General features: G+C 36.9%; 1 long non-coding RNA gene across 1 annotated transcript; it reads right to left on the minus strand.

The window, feature by feature from the left end:
- Nucleotides 1–8078: 8078 nt before the first annotated feature.
- On the minus strand, nucleotides 8079–16966 carry LOC125693667 (uncharacterized). The gene is made up of 3 exons (XR_007377204.1): nucleotides 15691–16966; nucleotides 11362–11411; nucleotides 8079–8236 (listed from the first exon to the last, which is right to left on the minus strand). It is a non-coding gene; the product is annotated as an uncharacterized LOC125693667 (long non-coding RNA).
- Between the last annotated feature and the right edge of the window lie 2609 nt (nucleotides 16967–19575).

The following is a 19575-nucleotide window of genomic DNA, read 5'->3' on the forward strand; positions in this document are numbered from 1 at the left end:
GTATAGGTAAGAGCAAGATTAGACCATACATATTAAAGGACATATACATGCCCCAAGACATTCAGAAATTTCTTAAAATTTGCTCTTTCCCCCATCTCAGATGTGAGCCTCCTTAGTACTTTGAAAAGAACATACGCTTACTGTTGCCTGTACCATCTTGAGCATCAATTTGCAAATGGGAAATCAGATATTCAGATATAATCAGAATTCGCTTCGCTGTCCCATCCAAAAACAGAAAGCAGCTGACAAATTTTAGGGATTTACAAGAGTTCAGATAAACTAGCTTTTTATTCAAACATCACAGAGCACAATGCTGGTGATAAAAAATAGAGGTACATTTACAAGTATTACAGGATCAACTGTAAGAAATTCTGACGCATGCAGAGCATAGTGAATGCTGGAATGTAACCAGTAATACAAAAAAAAAATTATTAAAGGCACAAGAAATTAAAAGACTTAAGCACTGGAATGTAAATACATGCTTTCCAGTATATCTAGCAATCAAAAGAGACTTTTCTCAGGCTTTGGTGGACAAACCAAGATAAAAAAAATTGTCTCAGAAGGCAGTTTGAAAATATTGCACACATCATTTTTGGCCTGGTGTCAGAAAATACAAACATCCTTCAGGAAACTGAAACTTAGCTTAGACTTGCTCTGGAATGTAAAAGAAAACTGTGATTAATCAGAACTGTGATAAGCATTTGCTTTAATTCAATACTTCTGCAATCCTATTAAATATTTAAGATAAATTTTACTTAATTTCCGCAAAAGACAAAAGAAACCATGACTTCATGACGACTTAAATGAGCTATTCGAACAAAATGTGCATTATGCAACATTTTAGTTACTTAACACTTCAAACACTCTTCGCTACTTTTCTCATATCTCCTGCACCAGAGGCTATTCTGAAAGCTGAAAGGCTAAAAGCCGTGCAGAATTTGGTATCTTAAAACCTTTGCCATTCTTTCTGTGATTTTTTTGTGATTTATGTCCAAGGACCTATGGAAAAGAGGGTCAGTCCTGCTCTCCTGGCAGAGGGGATTTAAAAAAAAAAAAAGAAGAAGAAAAATGGCTTAATCAGACCGATTTCCTATGCCCATAATAAAATGTCTATGCCACTTCAGCCCAATATAAGCATCTTGAGTCACTTTTTGTGATTTCTCCTAAAAATACCTACTGCTGGAGTAATTACTTCTACATAGGGCCCCAACACAGAAATATATTTGTTATATTTACATTTATTACCAAGCACCTTTAATGAGGAATCACGTACGTGGAGTACATGCATTAATATTGCTGCCCTATACAGCAGACAATCTGCTAGCCTCAGCTTTTCAGTTCACAATGAACTCAGCAATCTGCTACATGTGTCATATACTGTTTTTCCTTCCTCAGTGCCCACTGATTTTTCAGTCTCAGCACTTCCCTGACCCTTTTCTTTCTCTAACTCCCTTCCACTTCTTTCTTACCACCTGACAATAGTACAATTTCTGCATTGCCCCAAGCTGGGGAGGAGAGCATCACTGTCTCCCTATAATTTTCACACCTGGATGGGAAGGATGAGATCTACCTGCAGGTCTGTTTGAGGGATTGTGTCTTCTTCCAGTATTGTAACTTTCCTCTAACCACAGACAAACATATCCTGTAACCCACATAACATCTTAAATTGTGCTCCACATGTAACTTGTCATCTATTGGGAAAAAAAAAAAGGTAAAGAAAGAAACAAGAAAGATTTCTCATGTTTCTTTCTCTTCTCTGGAATTTCTGAAATACTTTATATATACTTCCTTCTTGATCTTTCTCAGGCACCAGTTCACCAGCATGCCATTTCCTGTTTGGTTAGTTTAACTGCACAGCATTTGAGGACACCCAGAATACAAATAAAATGCTGGATAATGTGATATAGAAGTGTGATAACTTGCATAGGCAACAAAATAGCTGATTTATTACTTCTACTCAGAGGCGTTGTCTCTTTCATTTCACAGAAGGAGCAAAAAGTTCATTATCAAAAAAATAACAGCTAATAAAAAGTCCCTACTTTTTTCTTAGTTCATGCTGGCAGAAAAGAAAAAACAAGCTGTGGAAATTCCAGGTTTCATTTCTGAAAAAAGAATATACCATTGGAGAGGTACTGGATCTAAAACTGAAACCATTTTATATCCTTTAAAACCACTTACAGTAGCTGACCTTCTATTGTCTTTATAAATACATATGTTGGAAAAAAAAAAGCTTTCTTCCTGAAATGTGCTCTAATATCAAATATTAAGTGTATCAAGAGCCAGATTCAATATGAAATTTGGAGTATTCAAAATCTTTTTGTGAATTTTGATGCAAGAGCTCAAACCTATTTTTATTTTGAGCCAAATAGGCTGAGATACAATCAAGTCAGTTACTCTTACTGGAATCACAACTCTTCAGACAAAATTTATTCAACATGGTCGGAGTAAAGAAATAAAGAGGAATTTGGGTCAAAGTGCAGACACTGGGTAGGACCCAGGATATGGAAAGTAAACTGAAAAGACTTAGAGAACATGACTGAGTTACTTAATTCTCTCAACATTCCATGTGAAACCCCAATACCAGTAAATTTGTTGCATACTTCATTAAGGCCAACATTTCACATCATCAGATGAAGCTAATCAAGAAGAGGGTGAGGAGAACTTCCGACCAACCTTTGTTATTACTTGCCAGCAGCTCATCTCCAAAGCATTTGTACATACTGTACAATGCAAAAATGGAAATCAGTTACTTCTTGTTTCCCGTTTCCTTGCTCCTCAGTCATGAGGGTACATCTATGTCCCTATGGAGCCAGAAAGGAAAAGGAGAATGAAAACAAGTCCTGTAGCAGATCATTCTAGCTGGATCAGAGGCCAGATAGCACACATGAAAAATAAATTCAGAATTGTGACTCTCCTAGACAGCCTACTGATAGCTGCACTGCTGCTGCTGATCTTGAAACTTGTCTATCACAGACTATTCTTTATTCTCTTATGATGGTTCTCATTCTGAAGAGCTGCATTCAGCTGTATAGGTGTCATTTTTGCTGCAATGTTACATAAATGTTATCTTTGAAGTTACAAGTAGATTGCCTCATTAACAGATAGAAGTATTACATGGATGTCAGAAACAGTTAAATGATTTTACATTGCAGAATTTGAGTATCATCATTCTCAAATCTTCCATGTAAGAAAGATGATGGGGGATGCAAAATCTATTTGCATTTAACTGACAAATATATTTCTTTTTTCTAGAAAAAGCCACTTTTCCCTCTCAAGAAATAGACTGGAAGTTCTATATTAAGTAACCCTCCAAATAGAAATAAGAAAAAATGAACAGATTTTTACTTTCATCGAGCCAAAAAGTTAGATGTCTGAGAAATATTTGCTATTTGCAATAATAAAATATGTTTGTGTGTACATACAGTATCAAAATGACACTTAAAGCCAGTTGCAAGTCTGTAAAGGATACCGCACTCTTCCTATTTGCTCCTGAATGCACTCTATCCTAAATCAACAACATGCTGTTTTGTTACTTACACTATCTCTTTTCTATCCAGAGGTAAGCATCATCTTAGCTACTTGCTTTGTTAACGCTTTCATGGAAGAAATACCCTAATGTAGGATTGGCCAAGTGATAAAAAGCACTGGCAGCTGAGTTTTTATAGACAACAGTAAGAATGCAAGCTTCTGAATTTACTTTCCCTTTCAAGACAATTACTTGGCAAAGTATCAAAGCTCAAATCCGTGTCTCAGATAGAAAACTGAGCAAGAATGACTTTCATAGTTGTGTCAGCTTCTATCACAGACCACATTGCTCTCTAGCGATAAGAGAGGCAACTGGAGAAATGTGATGCATATTTGAAATTGCTGTCAGGCAGCATAAAGCTTTGTGCTGAATTTACTTGAGAAATATCTGACTTTCAGCATTCCCATGCTTCTTAAACGATGATCCCTCCTGAAATTTTCCAGAATATATAAATACCAATTCATAAGGAACAGATGACTGTTGGATAAATTTTGTCTCCATTGGTTTGGTTTCTGACTACAACCAACTCAAGCATGAGCAACAGACATTAGTACCTCTCTTTCAGTAGTTCAACTCCAGACAAATGCTCGACCTACACAATTTTTCTGGAGTGATATCCTGAATACAAAAAGACCAGAAGCCAGGTGACTTCAGGGCACAAGAGTTTCCAGGGGCATGTTCAAAGATTAATTCATTAAGATTTTGAGAAAATTATAGTGAATGAATACAGCACAGCTATCTTACACTGAAAAGAAATATACTCCAGCAATTGTTGGTAACAACAGACAACTTTTTTGCCTCTGTCTTCTCTGATAACTGCTTACCACACAACCCTCAAATGTTTGCTTTGACAGGAGGGGACTGGGGAAGCAACGTCCCTCCCACTGCAAGCAAAGATCAGGCTCACAACCACAACCACCCACAAGTCTATAGGTCCCGATTACATGCATTCCAGAGTCCTAGGAGAATTGGCTGATGTGGTCACCAAGCCACACTCCATGATATTTGAAGTCATGGCAATCAGGTGAAGTTCCTGGTGACTGGAAAAAAGATAATACCACACTGATTTTTAAGAAAGGTAAAAAGAATGACCCTGGGAACTATCGTCCCATCAGTCTCACCTCTGTGCCAGGAAAGATTACGGAGCAGATCCTCCTGGAAGCTAAACAGAGGCACAGAGAAGATAGAGAGGTGATATGGGAGAACCAGCATGGCTTCACTAAGGGCAAATCCCTTTTGATCAACCTGGTGGTCTTTTATGATGCTGCCACTGCATCAATGGACAAGAGAAGAGCCCTGGGCAACCTGATTTAGCTGTAGAGTTTCCTGTTCATTGCAGGGAAGTTGGACTAGATGACCTTTAAAACATCCATTCCAACTATAAGGATAATATGATTCTGTGATTCTGTATTACTGATGTAAAGTATTTGATATAAAACTATCATCCTTATTACTACATTTTATTACACGGAACCATCTTATGTCATGCCAAGACCCAGCAGCTGACTGGTTTTTTTGCTCATTGCTCAGGTGTCTTGTTCCAGGATTGTATTGAATTTTGTGCTACAAAGATGTTCACTCTAACTTTAAGGTCAGTGTATGGATTCTGCTGTAGCTTATGAGTTCAGAAAACACAGTTTGCAAATAGAAGCATATTCTATTAATAAATAAGGACCACAGAAAAATTAAGAAAAAATTATTTCCCTTTATCCTGTAAATTGGAATTCATAAGATTTATTGAGCAAAATGAGGCTTTCAGATTTAATGTAAAGGAAGATAACTTTTCAGATGCATTTTCTAGTAACGAATGACTACAAGAATGAACAGAAATTTATCGCAAGGTGGTTATCTACCAGTCGCAAGGCTATCTACCAGTAGCTACCAGATCATCACATTAATATTACAGTGTGAGTGCCAGCATTGCTCTCTTAGCAATCTAATCAAAAGGAGTAGACAACAATTGAAAAAGACCATTAATTTTTGACCAGAGTTTCAGATTATGATAGAGATAAAAGAATATTTTGTATAATGTTCCTTTTAAAGTTGTTGGGTTTTTTGTTTTGTTTTGTTTTTCAATCACCTGTAAACTTACCTTGATATTTGATTTTATTACTCTTCCTTATAAAAATTAACATTTTAATGAACATATTTCCTGCTATGGTATTCACCTACTTTCACCAGGATTTGTAATGCACATTTAGACATTGAAGATTCACTTTTTACTTCCAAGCTTTTTTAGTCACCAAACCTCAGACAATCAATTTCAGTGCTTTCACTGACAAAATTACGTGTTGCACATGACTTTTCTGGCACACAACTATTAAACAAACCATTGTGAATAACTGGAAATCCTGGTAGGATCTGATCAGAAGAAATAGACATTAAATCAAGCAAGAAGTCAACTGTAATTTCTTGGTAATCTCATTATGACCAATCTAAATCAGTTTCATAGCCATTTTCTTAAGGTCAACGAAGGTGAAAGACTATGGAAGCCTGAATTGTAATGTGATACAGAACTTCCAGTTTTATCTGTCCTTTAACTGCTTGCTGGCTCTCAAAAAAGAGCTGTTTAGATTAATTGAAGAGCTCTGTTAAGGATACGGCATTTCAAGAGCCTGGAATGAAAGAGAGTGTAGCCTGCATTGTCACATCTCAGTTTACAACACACAGAAGTGTTTAGTACAAGTGAGAACAGCTTTGTGATTCCCAAATGAACAAGGAATAATTGCCCGGGAGCCCAAGGCAGCTGTAAAATGTCACTGTTAAAGCGGAATGCAATCTACCATTCTTGCCATGAACTTTACAGAGAAATAAATACTGAAAAATCTTCTGCTTAATGTAAGCGAAGATGCCAGACTAACCAGTCACTAACATCTTCACAAAATATCCACACTCTGGACAATGGAAAGTTACTTGAAAGTCCACTAAAATAAATTCTAACAAATACCATGAGAATCTTCTTACTTTAAAACTTAAAATCTTTCCCAACAAATTCCAGTTTGTTGCTCAGAAATCACTTAGCATTGCTTCACAGAACACTATAAATAAGGTAAATAGGTCGGAAAAAAAATGCTGCTACTTTATACAGCTCTCCTCTACACTCCTACAATAAAAAAATTATTCTCCACCCAACTACAAAACAATTTTATCATTTCTGAATTTAGGATGCTACTGATCTTCATCAAATTACCTCTTCTGAGCATCTCAGTTTTACAGAGACTGCCAAACTTTTGCTTTCCAAACCCTTACTGTCCATCAGCTGCTGCTAATACAGTACTTCCAGGCTGCTGCACAGTCTTATATCCATATTTCAGCTCTTTCTTCTGTGTAGCAGCTTCTGCTGACTTTACACTATATGCTGCATAACGCTGACTGCTGTCACCCATATCTGCAGGAAAGCTTTCAGAAAATTAAGCATGTCATCTTCTTACTTGGAACTCCATTCTGGCCTAATCTAAAACCCAAATGGACTCAAATAAAAAAATTTTTAGAGACGCTACCGCACTTCGCATTGCCCCCCTTTCATTGTGTAATGACTTACTGATTTCATAAAATTGAAAGCATCATTCTTACTCCCATTAGAAACCAGACAGAGAAAAACTGAAGAGCAACTCTGGTGCCAAGGATCTGTATAACTGAAGTTAAAAGGAACAAGATTGCTAAGTATTTCTTAGGGGACCTCCTGGTGCAATCGACCACTAAGCCCATGCTCAAGTATGAAGCACAGCTGCAGTTCAGAAGGCTATCTCTGCCATAGCACAAAAGTTTGTAAAATTTATCACAAATAATAAATATACTTAAAAGAATAAATCTGAACAGTGAAAGCTAGCTTTGCAATACAACTTGAAGACACATGTTAACACTGATCTCAAAATACAAGAAAGTTTCAAAGGAAATACAGAAAATAGTGCATCCCTAACACATACAATTTTTTTTTTTTAATGATGTGGTTTTTTTCCATTCTTGGAAGAAAAACATCATTTACCATTTTACTATTATCACTTTTTAAACATTTCCCAACTTCAGCATAAAAATCTCCACATTCTCCAACTATATCATATGCAAAACCTTACTATGGACTCAGCCCTTTTCGAAATCCTAATGTCATACAGTGGATAAAGAAAGAAACAGGATATCCAAGTAAAATATACAAGGATAGGAAGAAAATTGTTTATAAAATGGCAAGTAGTGTCCTGACATATACAATATTCTCATTGTTTTTTCCTTTGCCATAAGTTTTCTGACACTTCTTTTTGTGGTTTGGGTTTTTTTTTTCTCTCTTTTTTTTTTTTGTCTTTTTTTTTTTTTTTGTCTTGCTTGCTGATTTATTCATTAGCTTTGTCTATCGCTATGGCAAAGGCAAATATCCTTTGGAAGGAAGGCCATCTTCCCTCCTCCACACTTCCTTTGGGACAGAAAAGAATGAACATCAGTTTACTGCACCTGGACAGAAAGACCCACAGGTCTCAGACTATATCATACTCAGGCAAAATTGCCTGAGGAGCAGATTGTTTGCCACATCAGCAGTACTTACCATTGCTCTACTAACACGGAGTAATAGTCAACAGCGGATGCTGAAGACTGCACATAAAAGGCCAAGTTTATCATGCAGTGCTTCAAATAATTTCCTTATTCACACAGGATATCATGTACCGTTACTTGAGATATGACTTCCTTCTTTAGGTTGTTATTTTATTGCAAATATTCTTCCTTCAACAGCGGGGGGGGTGGGGGAGGGAAAGGAAAAAAAAAGTCAGAATCCATGCAGAGTAGACAATATATAGGAAGAGTGGTAAACATAAGAGCATATGTATTTGTGGGAAAAAAAAGAAAAAAAAATCCAGCATTTTATCTTTGAAAAAAAACAAGAAGTTTCTTGAAAGTTTCCCAACTAAAATGTACCATGTAGTCATAGAGCATTATTACATGAAATCAAAACACAATTAATACAAGGAAATGTGAAGCTCTTGACTGGAAATGAGATGAATGCTCACTGATAAAGGCATAATGCATGCTACTCTTCAGATAAGAAAAATAATCTTCCTCATTTCACCTATGCTGTGATATTTATAACATTGAAACCTAATGTTTATGAGAATCTACAAGATAAAACACTTGTCATGAAACAACTGTGGGCTTTCTTGCTGTGCTTTCCTTTTGTTTACTTAACATACATACACTACATTTAGCAGCAGGATTTAGAACAGTTTTATTGAATTTGAATAACTGTGAGAGCTCCCATGCAGATGCCAACAAGTAAACAGATATACTGCAAATATCCTACACTTAGGTGTTTATATCTGCAGTTTGATCCTATCATGTTATATCCCTTTGCAAAGATTTTCTTTCCCCCTTACAGTATGCCCTTACTATAAGCCCTGCCCTAATATTGTAAAAATGTTCTGTATTATGTGAGACTTACACAGATGTTAATGTTTAAGTCACACATGTACTGAATAATAATATACTAAAATATATATATACACCTAAATCTTCAAATATTATAATTTCTTCTGGAGTAAGTTTTTACTTAATGATTTACATCTATACTACTGACTTTCCACCTCCCATAAGTTATCTTCTACTAAAGCTACATCAAATATAAATGATTAATTTCCTAGTGTCACAGTAAGTGCTAGGTCTGTGTTTATTTTTTCACCATTAAGAAATTATACAGGAAGAAAGAGGAACTCAGGTCACTACAACAATGAGTTCATTGGTCCTGTTCCTCATAAGACGAGAAATTTATAGTTGAAATTACCTCAGATTCACTGAATTGTATGCTCATTTATAAATATGTTTTTTTCACTTCACTGTTGAGTGCCAGTGTCATCAGCTTGTAGGTGTGTATGCAAATGGAGTCTGTGCTGTTTCCAATGGAAACTCCCTGTTTGTCTTTGCTCAGTGGAAACATATGTCTCTATTCATGTTGGGATTAAAATACTCACCATACATGAACTAAACCAAAAAACAAAAGACCTACCTTCAAACAATAAGAAAACAATATGACATTCCAATTTTTACTGGAATCCTTCTAAACAACTAAAATGCCGAACCAATGTACCAGCACATTGAATTTTGCCAGTATTCAGAAGTATTATATCAGATACAGGGCAAATAAACCCCATATAAAAGTAAATAGGCAGCTCAATCTCAGTATCAATTTTCTCTAAAAGAAATTGTTAGAAGAATATTTTCAATTACATAAAATAATAATTCATGCTTATATTGCTTTGTCTTCGACATAATTGTTGTGTATGTACCTGTAAGAGGCATGTATGCAATTGATTTTTTTTCCCCGCATAATGCATTTTAGTCTCTGTCATGCTGTTATTCATTTTGGGAGTTCACATTCTAGCCAATTAATAATAATGGATATAGTACTCATTCAGAAAAAAAAATAAAGGCAATCAAGACATAATGCCATTTTTGTATTTCCTTCTCTACAGAGAAACACATAATCAGAGTGATTAGGCCATACAAACATTCAGGAGATTTTCTTCACGTGAGTCCTGTAAAGTTATATTATTATAAACCATTTCAAAGAAGATAAAGCCTTCCCTTCCTCTGGAAGAACTGCAGAATTGTGAATGACTGCCAAGAGAAACAGACTTTGCTGGGAAAAAATAATGTTAAAACAATGCAACAGGTCATTGGAAGTTTCCCTCCAATATTTCTTAAACATAACCATTTGAGAAGGCCAGGGAGGTAATGTTTTTCACTTGAAGTAATAAAGAACAAATAAGATTTAAAGTATCTTTTAAAAGGAAAAATATTATTAGGACAGTTGGAAACTAAATACTATTACACAGCAGAGGGCTGCTACAATCTGTTCTCCTAATTCATGAAATATGTCACTTTAGTCAGCTTTACTCTGCGTCCCTAACTGAACAAAAATTTTCCAGGCCTAATGTAACTGAAGTAACAGTAGTAGAAAATGATTGGGGACAGCCGTAAGTACATGCAGTATATCTGGTATTACATGCAGTATATCTGGTACTATTCCACAGCATGAGCTTCAGGAATTAAAAATGAACTGTTCATGTGAAGCACAATGAGAAAAATAGGTTTTAGTAAAATACATGCATGACACTTGTTAACAAAACATATGGAAAAAATTCCACATTCTGCAAGACCTCATACGTTTCAAGACTCCATACTATGCCATAGTACGTGGAATGGAGCAGTTCCTAAGAATTTCTTAAAGTTTCTTAGTTAGAAGAATGCCACATTTGGGGGCAAGTCAACTTGCTGTCATGCTGCATTCACAAAGAGATTGCTCATGCATTCCTTGGCAATTATTATTTATACATAAGTCTAAGTAATGTATAGTCAATGCCCAGAAGAACAATTTTAGTCCTGGCTTTTTGTACAGCTTTTTTGAGCAACATGTTTTTCATCTTTCTTGAAAACATTTTTCCAAGTAACTTGCTTAATGTAATTTCCAAGTTTTTGTTTAATTTTGATGTCTGCTTCAAAAATGTTAGAAGTATGTTTGTTATATCAACATCAGCAAAATATTAAAATATTGAGGAAGAAAGATATAGAACTTCAAATGTCTACGTGACAGTCATTGAAGCAGAGGCATCTCAGAGAACCATGTCAAAGAACAGTAGATGCTTTCGGAGTCCCCACTCTGAACCAGCTCCCTGTTTTCCAAGGCTTCAACAACTGATAAATACTAGAGGGCTTGCCTTCATGAAATTCATCTTATTACAGGCTACGCCATGTTTATAAACTCTTTCAATCACTGAAATTAAGCTGCCATGCAGCTATGAATTCTATGCAAATTGACCATTGCGTACACACCAGATCAGAAGCTGATATGAACTTACCAGAACAGAAGACCTGTCTTCTCATTTCCACTGCATAGCATTCCAAACTTCTGAGGTTAAAAGAAAAAAAAAAAAATCATTAAATTGAACTCATTTCCTAGCTGTTGATGAGTATGTTCATTCAGATGCAAAGTTAGCATTTGACTTCCAACATGCTCATTAAAACCGTACAGGTGTATTTACGGAAACACAGCCTCATAAGATAACAGCAATTAGTCATGGATCAAGTACTGGTAATAAAAATGGAAGTGCTTTGTACTTCCAAACTTGATCTAGCGAATATGACTACTGCTAAAAAAACTGTTTCATAGAAACTCCCACAGCAACAGCTATATGTAGAAACAACAAAAAAAAAAATTACATATTCAAATTCTGCACTGACACGACTTGTTAAAACAAAATCTGTCTCATGGTCCCTTCCAAAGTACATCTCTTGTTTTAGTCCATTTTCTCTCTCTGGTAAAGAGAGAATGACTCAGGCTTTTATGAAACCAAGAGAACAGACACTTTTTCCAAAGTTTTTAGGAAATACTACCTTTCCCAGGTTTTGTCTAAGCTCTCAGGATAATTTTCAATGGTCTCAGAAATTTCTTTGGGTAAAATAAAAATGTTTAAGAGAACTGTTCTCAATATGTTTCAAACTCTATAATCTTTCAATTTTATTTTTGCATTTCTTTTCAAAGTCCTCACACAATGGTTTTCAAAATGCAGCCTCAAATAGCAGGAAATTTCATTAGGGCTATGCTGCTTTATACTTTAATCACTGAATCATGGACTGGTTTATGTTGGAAAGAACCTTAAAGAACATCTAGTTCCAAACACTCTGCCACAGGCAGGTTTGCCAACCACTATATTAGGCTGCCCAAGGTCCTATCCAAACTGACCTTGAATGTCTCTAGCATCCACAACCTCTCTGGACAACCTGTTCCATCACCTCACCACCCTCAGAGTAAAACGTTTCTTTCTAATATCTAACCTAAATCTCCCCTCTTAATTTAAAGTCCTTCTCGCTTGTCCTATCACTGTCAGGCCATGTAAAGAGTCGGACTCTTTCCTGCTTCTAAGTTCCCTTCAAGTACTGGAAGGGCACAATGAGGTCTCCCCGGAGCTTTCTCTTCTCCAAGCTAAAGAAGCCCAACTTCCTCAACCTTTCTTCACAGGAGAGGTGCTCCAGCCCTTTGATCATCCCTGCAGCCCTCCTCTGGACCTGCTCCAACAGCTCCGCATTCTTCCTGTATGAGGGTCCGCAGGCTTGGACTCCAAATGGGGCCTTACAAAGGCAGAGTAGAGGGAGCAATCACCTCCCTCTCCCTGCTGGCTACCCCTCTTTTGATGCAGCCCAGGGTACCGCTGGCCTTCTGGCCGCAAGAGCACACTGCTGGCCCATATTCAGCTTTTTTTTCCCAACAGGATTCCCAAGTCTTCTTCATAGGGCTGCTCTAAACAAGTTTTTCTCAAAGTCTGTATACAATCTGGGATTGTCTTGTTAAACCTCATTAGATTCTCATGTGCTCACTTTTCAAGTGTCCAGGTCCCCATGGATGGTGTCCATCCTTCCTATTGGGTCAACTGCACCACTCAGCTTGGCATCAACAGCAAACTTGCTGGGGGTACACTCAATTCCACTGCCTGTGTTATTGATAACAATGCTGAAGAGCACCAGTCCTGAGACTGATCTTCTAGGGGACTCATGACCATTCATGACCAGACTCTACTTGGAAGCAGAGACACTGACAAAACCTCTGGCTACAAAAACCCAGCCAATTAATTATCCACCTAATAGTCCAGCCTTCAAATCCACATATCTCCAATTTAGAGATAAGGATGTGGTGCAAGACCATGTCGAAGGCTTGGCACAAGTCCAGGTAGATGACATCAGTTGCCCTTTGCTTTTCCACAGACGCAGTCACTCCATCACAGAAGGCCACCAGATTGGTCAGGCATGATCTGCTCTTAGTGAAGCTGTGCTGGCTGTTCCAGATCATCTCCACATCTTGCCTTAACAACTCTCTCAGGAGGATCTGCTCCATGATTTTCCAAGGCACAGACATGAGGTTCAACCAGCCTGCAGTCCCCTGAGTCTTACTTTCTCCCTTTCTTTAAGGCAGTGATGCTTCCCTTTTTCCAGCCAAAGGGGACTTTGCCTGACTGCTATGATTTTTCAAATATGATGGAGAGTGGCTTGGCAACCACATCAGCCAGTTCCTTCACAACACAGGGACACGTGGCACCTGGCCCTACAGACTTGTACACATTCAGCCTCATAAAGTGGTCTTGGCCTTGCTCCACTCTTACACTGGGAGGGATTTTTCTCCCGTGACTCTCACTTAGATGCTCAGGGACATGAAAGGTGTGAGACGCTGGACTGTCCATGAAGACTGAGCCAAAGAACTTAAGTACCTCAGCCTTCTCCATGTCCATTGGAGGCCGGCTCTCCCTCTCATTTATCAGAGCAGCTAAACTATCCTTTGCCTGCCTCTTCTGCCTTATGTATCTAAAGAATCACTTCTTTTTTTTCCACATCTCTTGCCATGTTCAATTCCATCCACACCTTGGCTTTCCTCACTCCACTCCTGCATATCTGGACAGCATCCCTATATTCTTCCCAGAACACACATCCCCACCTACTAGTGACGATCTAAAGATAAATAAGTTGATTAAATTTGATTCAAATATATAAATCCTAATCTGCCCCTGTTTACTGTCTAATTTAGAGTACAAGAATTCAAGCAGGTTGATGGGAATTACTGTATTTTTCCCTATGGAAGCTTTTTGGCTTTGAGAAACTATCAATAAACACTATTTTGAAAGCATCTTAATAAATCTGCTGAATTTTATGTTTTTAGTGCTACCATTTTCCTTAGTAATCATTTTGGATCGCCTTCTAAATAAAATCTGATAGTTCTCAGCATCACATTTCATATTTTCTGAAAGTTTTAGATATATTTTCTAGCTTTGAGTCATTATCTTTCTGTATGCATATGAATGCCTGTATACATAAGCATTTTACAAGTACAGTTGAAAACACAACTTCTCGAGCCTGCTTATATTAGTTTTTAAAAGACATAGTCAGTATTTCATCAAATTCTACATAAAATACACTGGTATTATCAAAGTCCCTTCTGGATTAAGATGTTCTTGAAAACACACGTCTGCAAATTTTAACCTGTTTTTATTTAAAACAAACCAACAATCTTACAAAAAGATAGCTACAAAGTGAAATATACCCCTGGGAAGAGGGGTGTCCCTCTGCAAAGTAGTTTTTCAACACTGCAATGGCAAATGCCCCAATTTGATTTGGCAAGTTTAAAATTGGGGAAGCCCTGTTTGAAAAGTACTTGAAAGATCTACTTCTCACGTGCATATACTTCTCCATATACACAAAATTGTTCTCAAGCTCAAAGGAACTTCTCCACTACCACTTCCTTCTTGACTTATCGCATGCCTCAGCAGCCTCTGGTTCCCAGCAAATGCACTTTTGTCAAAGGAAACAGCAATAAGCTAAAATGATAAAGGCAAGCTGTCATTCTATCCTTAGCAAGTCTGTGTAATACCAAATCTTGGCTATTCTCTTTTGATATAACATTTTTAAGAGCTAACATTCACACTCATACTTCTGAACGTTTCTTGCAGAAGAGTCGCTGTAGGTATCTGGGCTCTCATCTTTAAAATTTCCTTTCGTTCATCAGGAAGTTAATAGTTATTCAAAACCTCTTCCTGCTGGTATTTAATTCTTCACCTCATTTTCAGCATTGCAGTTTGACTACCTTTCTCCTTAATTATGAAGCCATCTGCAACTTCTTATACTAGTGTTTCAGCACATTCCATTTGCATATTTATTTTCTCTAAATTCTGCCAAACTTGTTTTTTAATTTAATGATCATTTTTTACACCAGTGGTTCTCACAATTTCTGCTAGCATAACTGATCTTGTGTCTTTTTCCAGTCCTTTCAAGATCACAGAAACAACACCCTTGTTTCTTTTCCAGTGCGCCTTACCAGAAGTAAGCTTCCAAAATTTTGAATTGCAGCTAATCTCCCACTCAGCTTGACGAAAATCTCTCTTTCTCCTTTGTAAAATTTTCCTCACTTATACTTGAAGTGTTAGCAAAACCACTCAGCTGTCTACTTTTTCATAAGCCATTAATGGTCCAAGCTGCTATTGATGTATCTGGAAGACTTCCAATGGGTACAAATAGTAAAATAACTATATTTCGTAGCATAGCATTGGAGGGTATTTAACCTTTTTACATTTATTATAACTTCCAGTACTGAATTCTCAAACTCTTCGCTTCCAAATTCTTCCCAAATTTAGTCTTAAATTACTCACCAGTATTGCGTAAACATGCTATTGTTCTCTTCCTGCTGAGTTCCTCCTGTCATTCCAGCTACTTCATTAGCACAAAAATAGTATGGTTAAGTTGATTAAGATTTCCTACTATTCTTTCTTTCAGTAATCCTGTTGGAAATGCCCTCCCAACTGAGACTGAAAACTGGAACCAAAAAAAAATCTAAGATGCCGAGTATGAAAACTTCTATAGAAAAACAAAAAAAACCCACGAAAGAATGAAGGAGAGAACAAGGAAAGAAAAAGAACAAATAAAATCAGTGAAGGAATTAGTTTCATTTTATTACATGCTAAAGGCTCATATACGCCTAAAGAGCTTTGCGAGAAGTCAATGGTATCACTAAGCAAGTCTACATGAGGTTATAAAAATACTGTAAAACACTCCTCTCAGTTGTTGGAGCATTAAATAATGAAGTCACAGGTTCTCAGTAACTTACAGGCTTGCTGCAAAAAATTTTAGCTAGCTTTTTACTAAATCAATCACATCTTAATCATTCTGAACATATGTTTTGATTGTATGAACTAAGAGCAGACAAATATTTACTGAGGTTTGAAACTGGGATCACCCTTGTAGAAGTGAGGAAAAGAAAATCTTCACTTCTTCACTCCACTACTGCGTTATAAATTTACTTACATAAAACTAACATCAGAGTCACAGATGAAGTGGAATGTTTAGAAATACAGAGAAATGAATTTCTGATGTTTTGTGGAGATAAAAAGAAGTTTACAGAAGGGGCCTGTATTATTCCAAAAATCCAAAAATAATTTAACTATTCTTTCCCAGTAAAAAAACCTAATCTCTTTGAGATGTTCATCCCTTCCATAGTGTCAGAATTTTTCTTTTATTTTCAAGAATACAGTAAGACTGAAAGAAAATGGCCAGGCTATCACCTGCCTCACCCAAATGCTGCAGACAGCAAAGCAGACACGTGGAGGTGAGGCTCATTCTCCAGCTTGTTCTACTGATGAGGGAACATTCTCTTCTTTTTTCCTTAGGTCTCACCTGTGTTGGAGTAAAGCTGTTTGTAGATGCTTGGACTCACAAAAGAAATACTGTAGTTCAGAGCACGCAACCACTCAGAGCTTAGACTTGAGGAGAAAACAGAAAAAGAGTGTGAAACACAAGTGAGTAACAAGTGGGAACTTTGAGGCCCTGGAAAGAAGGCTGCTGCTCATAGGAAGGCGTCTTCCAGGTAGTTGAGGAAGCTGTGGCTGATTTCAGAGCTGTAAAGAAAAGAGATGCTTGGACAGACAGACTGGAGACGTGCATACAAGCTATTACTACAGCCAGCAAAATTAAGTTTCAATGGAAGATGAAAAGAAAGACATGTGACATTCCACAAAGTGTCTGTTTATCTACAGTTGCAGTAGTAGACTCGAAGGCTGCATCCAAAACAGGCAAGCAGAAAAATAGTTCTCAGCTCTCACTCTTCTCTGCAGCCTGGCTCCCTCCAGAAGTAGCCTGGAAGACAAGGCATAGCTGAATGACTGCAACTGTGTTAAAGTATCCAGGGAAATACTGAGTACCATTGCGAACCTCTAATTTTCAAAGGAAATAAAAATATATCAAATATTGACAGAGTATTGAAAGAAAACAAATAAAATAAAAATATAATGCAACACAATTTGGCATCTTCCAGAAATGTTAAACAAAAAAAAAATTAACAGAAGGAGGTTTTTAAGCAGAAAAGTGATTTTTAAAAGTTGCTACTGCAATAAAGTTGCATTTACAATAACCAGTGCTCAGAATCAGTAAGTAGAAGAATACTACTCCAACTAAGGAGCCTCTTCAACACCCCATCTACTACAATGTTACATATTTATAACACATTCCTACTATCAATCACGGTACTTTCATAATAATTAGTAATTGCTCAAATTCACAGCAATTAACACTCTTTTGAAACGTTAGCATTTTCATGTACTCCCTTGGTCTCTATGCAAGAAGGCTCACAAAGCCACACTTCTGTTTCACTGGCCCCTGTTTGGATTTCCTCCAAATAGGCAGCATTCAAAATGTAACCATCCTACTATTTGTATTTTATAAATATGTTGCTGTTTCCCCTTCCAATTTGCTGCTTTGACAAACAATCTTGCGGATAAATTTGTGCAAGGACAGTGAGCTAAAATGAGAAGCTTTCAATGCAAAGTAAGAAATTTAAAAGCATAGCAATTTTTAGAACTTTTTTTTTTGCATTCTCACAGTTGTAAAATGCATTGAATTTATCAGCTCTTGTTTAATTCTGTTCACCTATAACACTAAATTAAAAAAAAAACAACACGTGGGATTTCTTGCTGAGTGTACTTTTTAGGGTAGTTGCTGCAATCCAAAATTAGTACTTTGTTTAGCATCAGCAGTTTCTCAAAAACAAATACAAAGTTGACAGTTATTTTTAAGAATTTGCTGCATGACATGTTTATTAAATATAAATAATACCAACAAACATGAAGGAGATGTACTATGTACAGTGTTACAGGAAACAGAAATCAGAACAAGGAGACTTTCCTATCACCAATAACTAGACATTGGACCTCTATTGTCTATTTAAAACATAGGGAAGAGTCTGCTTCCTGTCACCATGCATGTATTTTGTCCCATATACAACACGACCCTTGACTTACAGTAGGCATTAGAGAACTTCTGGGCTTCCATTCAGTTGATCCATTTGAGACTGAACCTGCAGAAGGTTCAGCCAACGTCAGCACTACTTTAAAACAATTTGATACACCAGAAAAAAAAAAGAAAGAAAAACTCTGAGTTTCCTTGAGTTCTTGGAGGAAAGCATTTGAATGACAAAAAAAGAAAATAACAGAAGCATTGTTAGGTCAGACTGTACTCTGCAAATGGCCCTTCTTATTGCTGAATCAGCACAGCATAAAACTTACAGCTATAAATATACTAGCACTATTGCATTCCTTAGTGCCTCTGAAGGCTTGAACCTGAAGTCAGTTCTCAAAAGGCATTGCACAGAACAGTCTTCTTGAAAGAGAAAACTGTGTGATTCCCATAAGATTAAAAAGAAATCCAAAAAATCAATAATGGTCTTTAACAAATTAGCAGTATTTAATTAAGAACAAGACTCACAATCTGCCATGTGTTAATGAACACTGGAGGAATTATATCAATCACCATAGGATGCTCATGTGCCTGTGCAATTGATGGCAGTTCAATTCAGTGCAAACACTGGGCAAAGCAGGAAGTCTGTGGGGTTTCAAGAAGGCACTCACAAGAACTGGTGTTTTTCACATGTTGTTGGCAGAAGGAAAAGATTTTGTAATCTGTTATAATCTATTCTGAATTTTCTTCCTAAATCCCTCCCATTAGCCATTTCAGAAGACATCAGTTTTCCTCCTAAAACTTCAATATGACCTCCTAGTACACTAATAGTAAGCACAGGGGCTAAAACAAACTGAATCATCAGATACACAATAGAGTAGGCAGTGGTAAATTCACTGGATTTTGAAATGGGAGGAAGATCTCAGAAATGGTTCTTCTGGAATTCATTTCACTTTATCCATTTATTTATTTTAAAGCAAAGTGCCACACTTGAAGCAATGGATTTTGGTCTCTGCTAGCCCAAGGGAAAGCTATTCAAGAACACATTTGCTCTCATAGCCTGGTTCTTCAAACTTCCAAACTCACAGCCAATTAATATGGATCTGCTTCTCTGCAGGCTTTCTACAAACTAACCCATTTCCTATACTACACCTTCTGTTTACAGATGATTCTCTCCTGTTAAGCCTCCCCTGAAGCATCTCTTATGAAATTCCTTCCTGTGGCCTCCCCGCAATCATCTCGGTTACATCTACCACCTCAGTTACACTCAAAAGGTGATTTGTTCTTCTGTTCCTTCCAACTCCATTTTG

Source organism: Lagopus muta, chromosome 5 (assembly GCF_023343835.1).
Source record: "Lagopus muta isolate bLagMut1 chromosome 5, bLagMut1 primary, whole genome shotgun sequence".
NCBI classification, from domain to species: Eukaryota; Metazoa; Chordata; class Aves; order Galliformes; family Phasianidae; genus Lagopus; species Lagopus muta.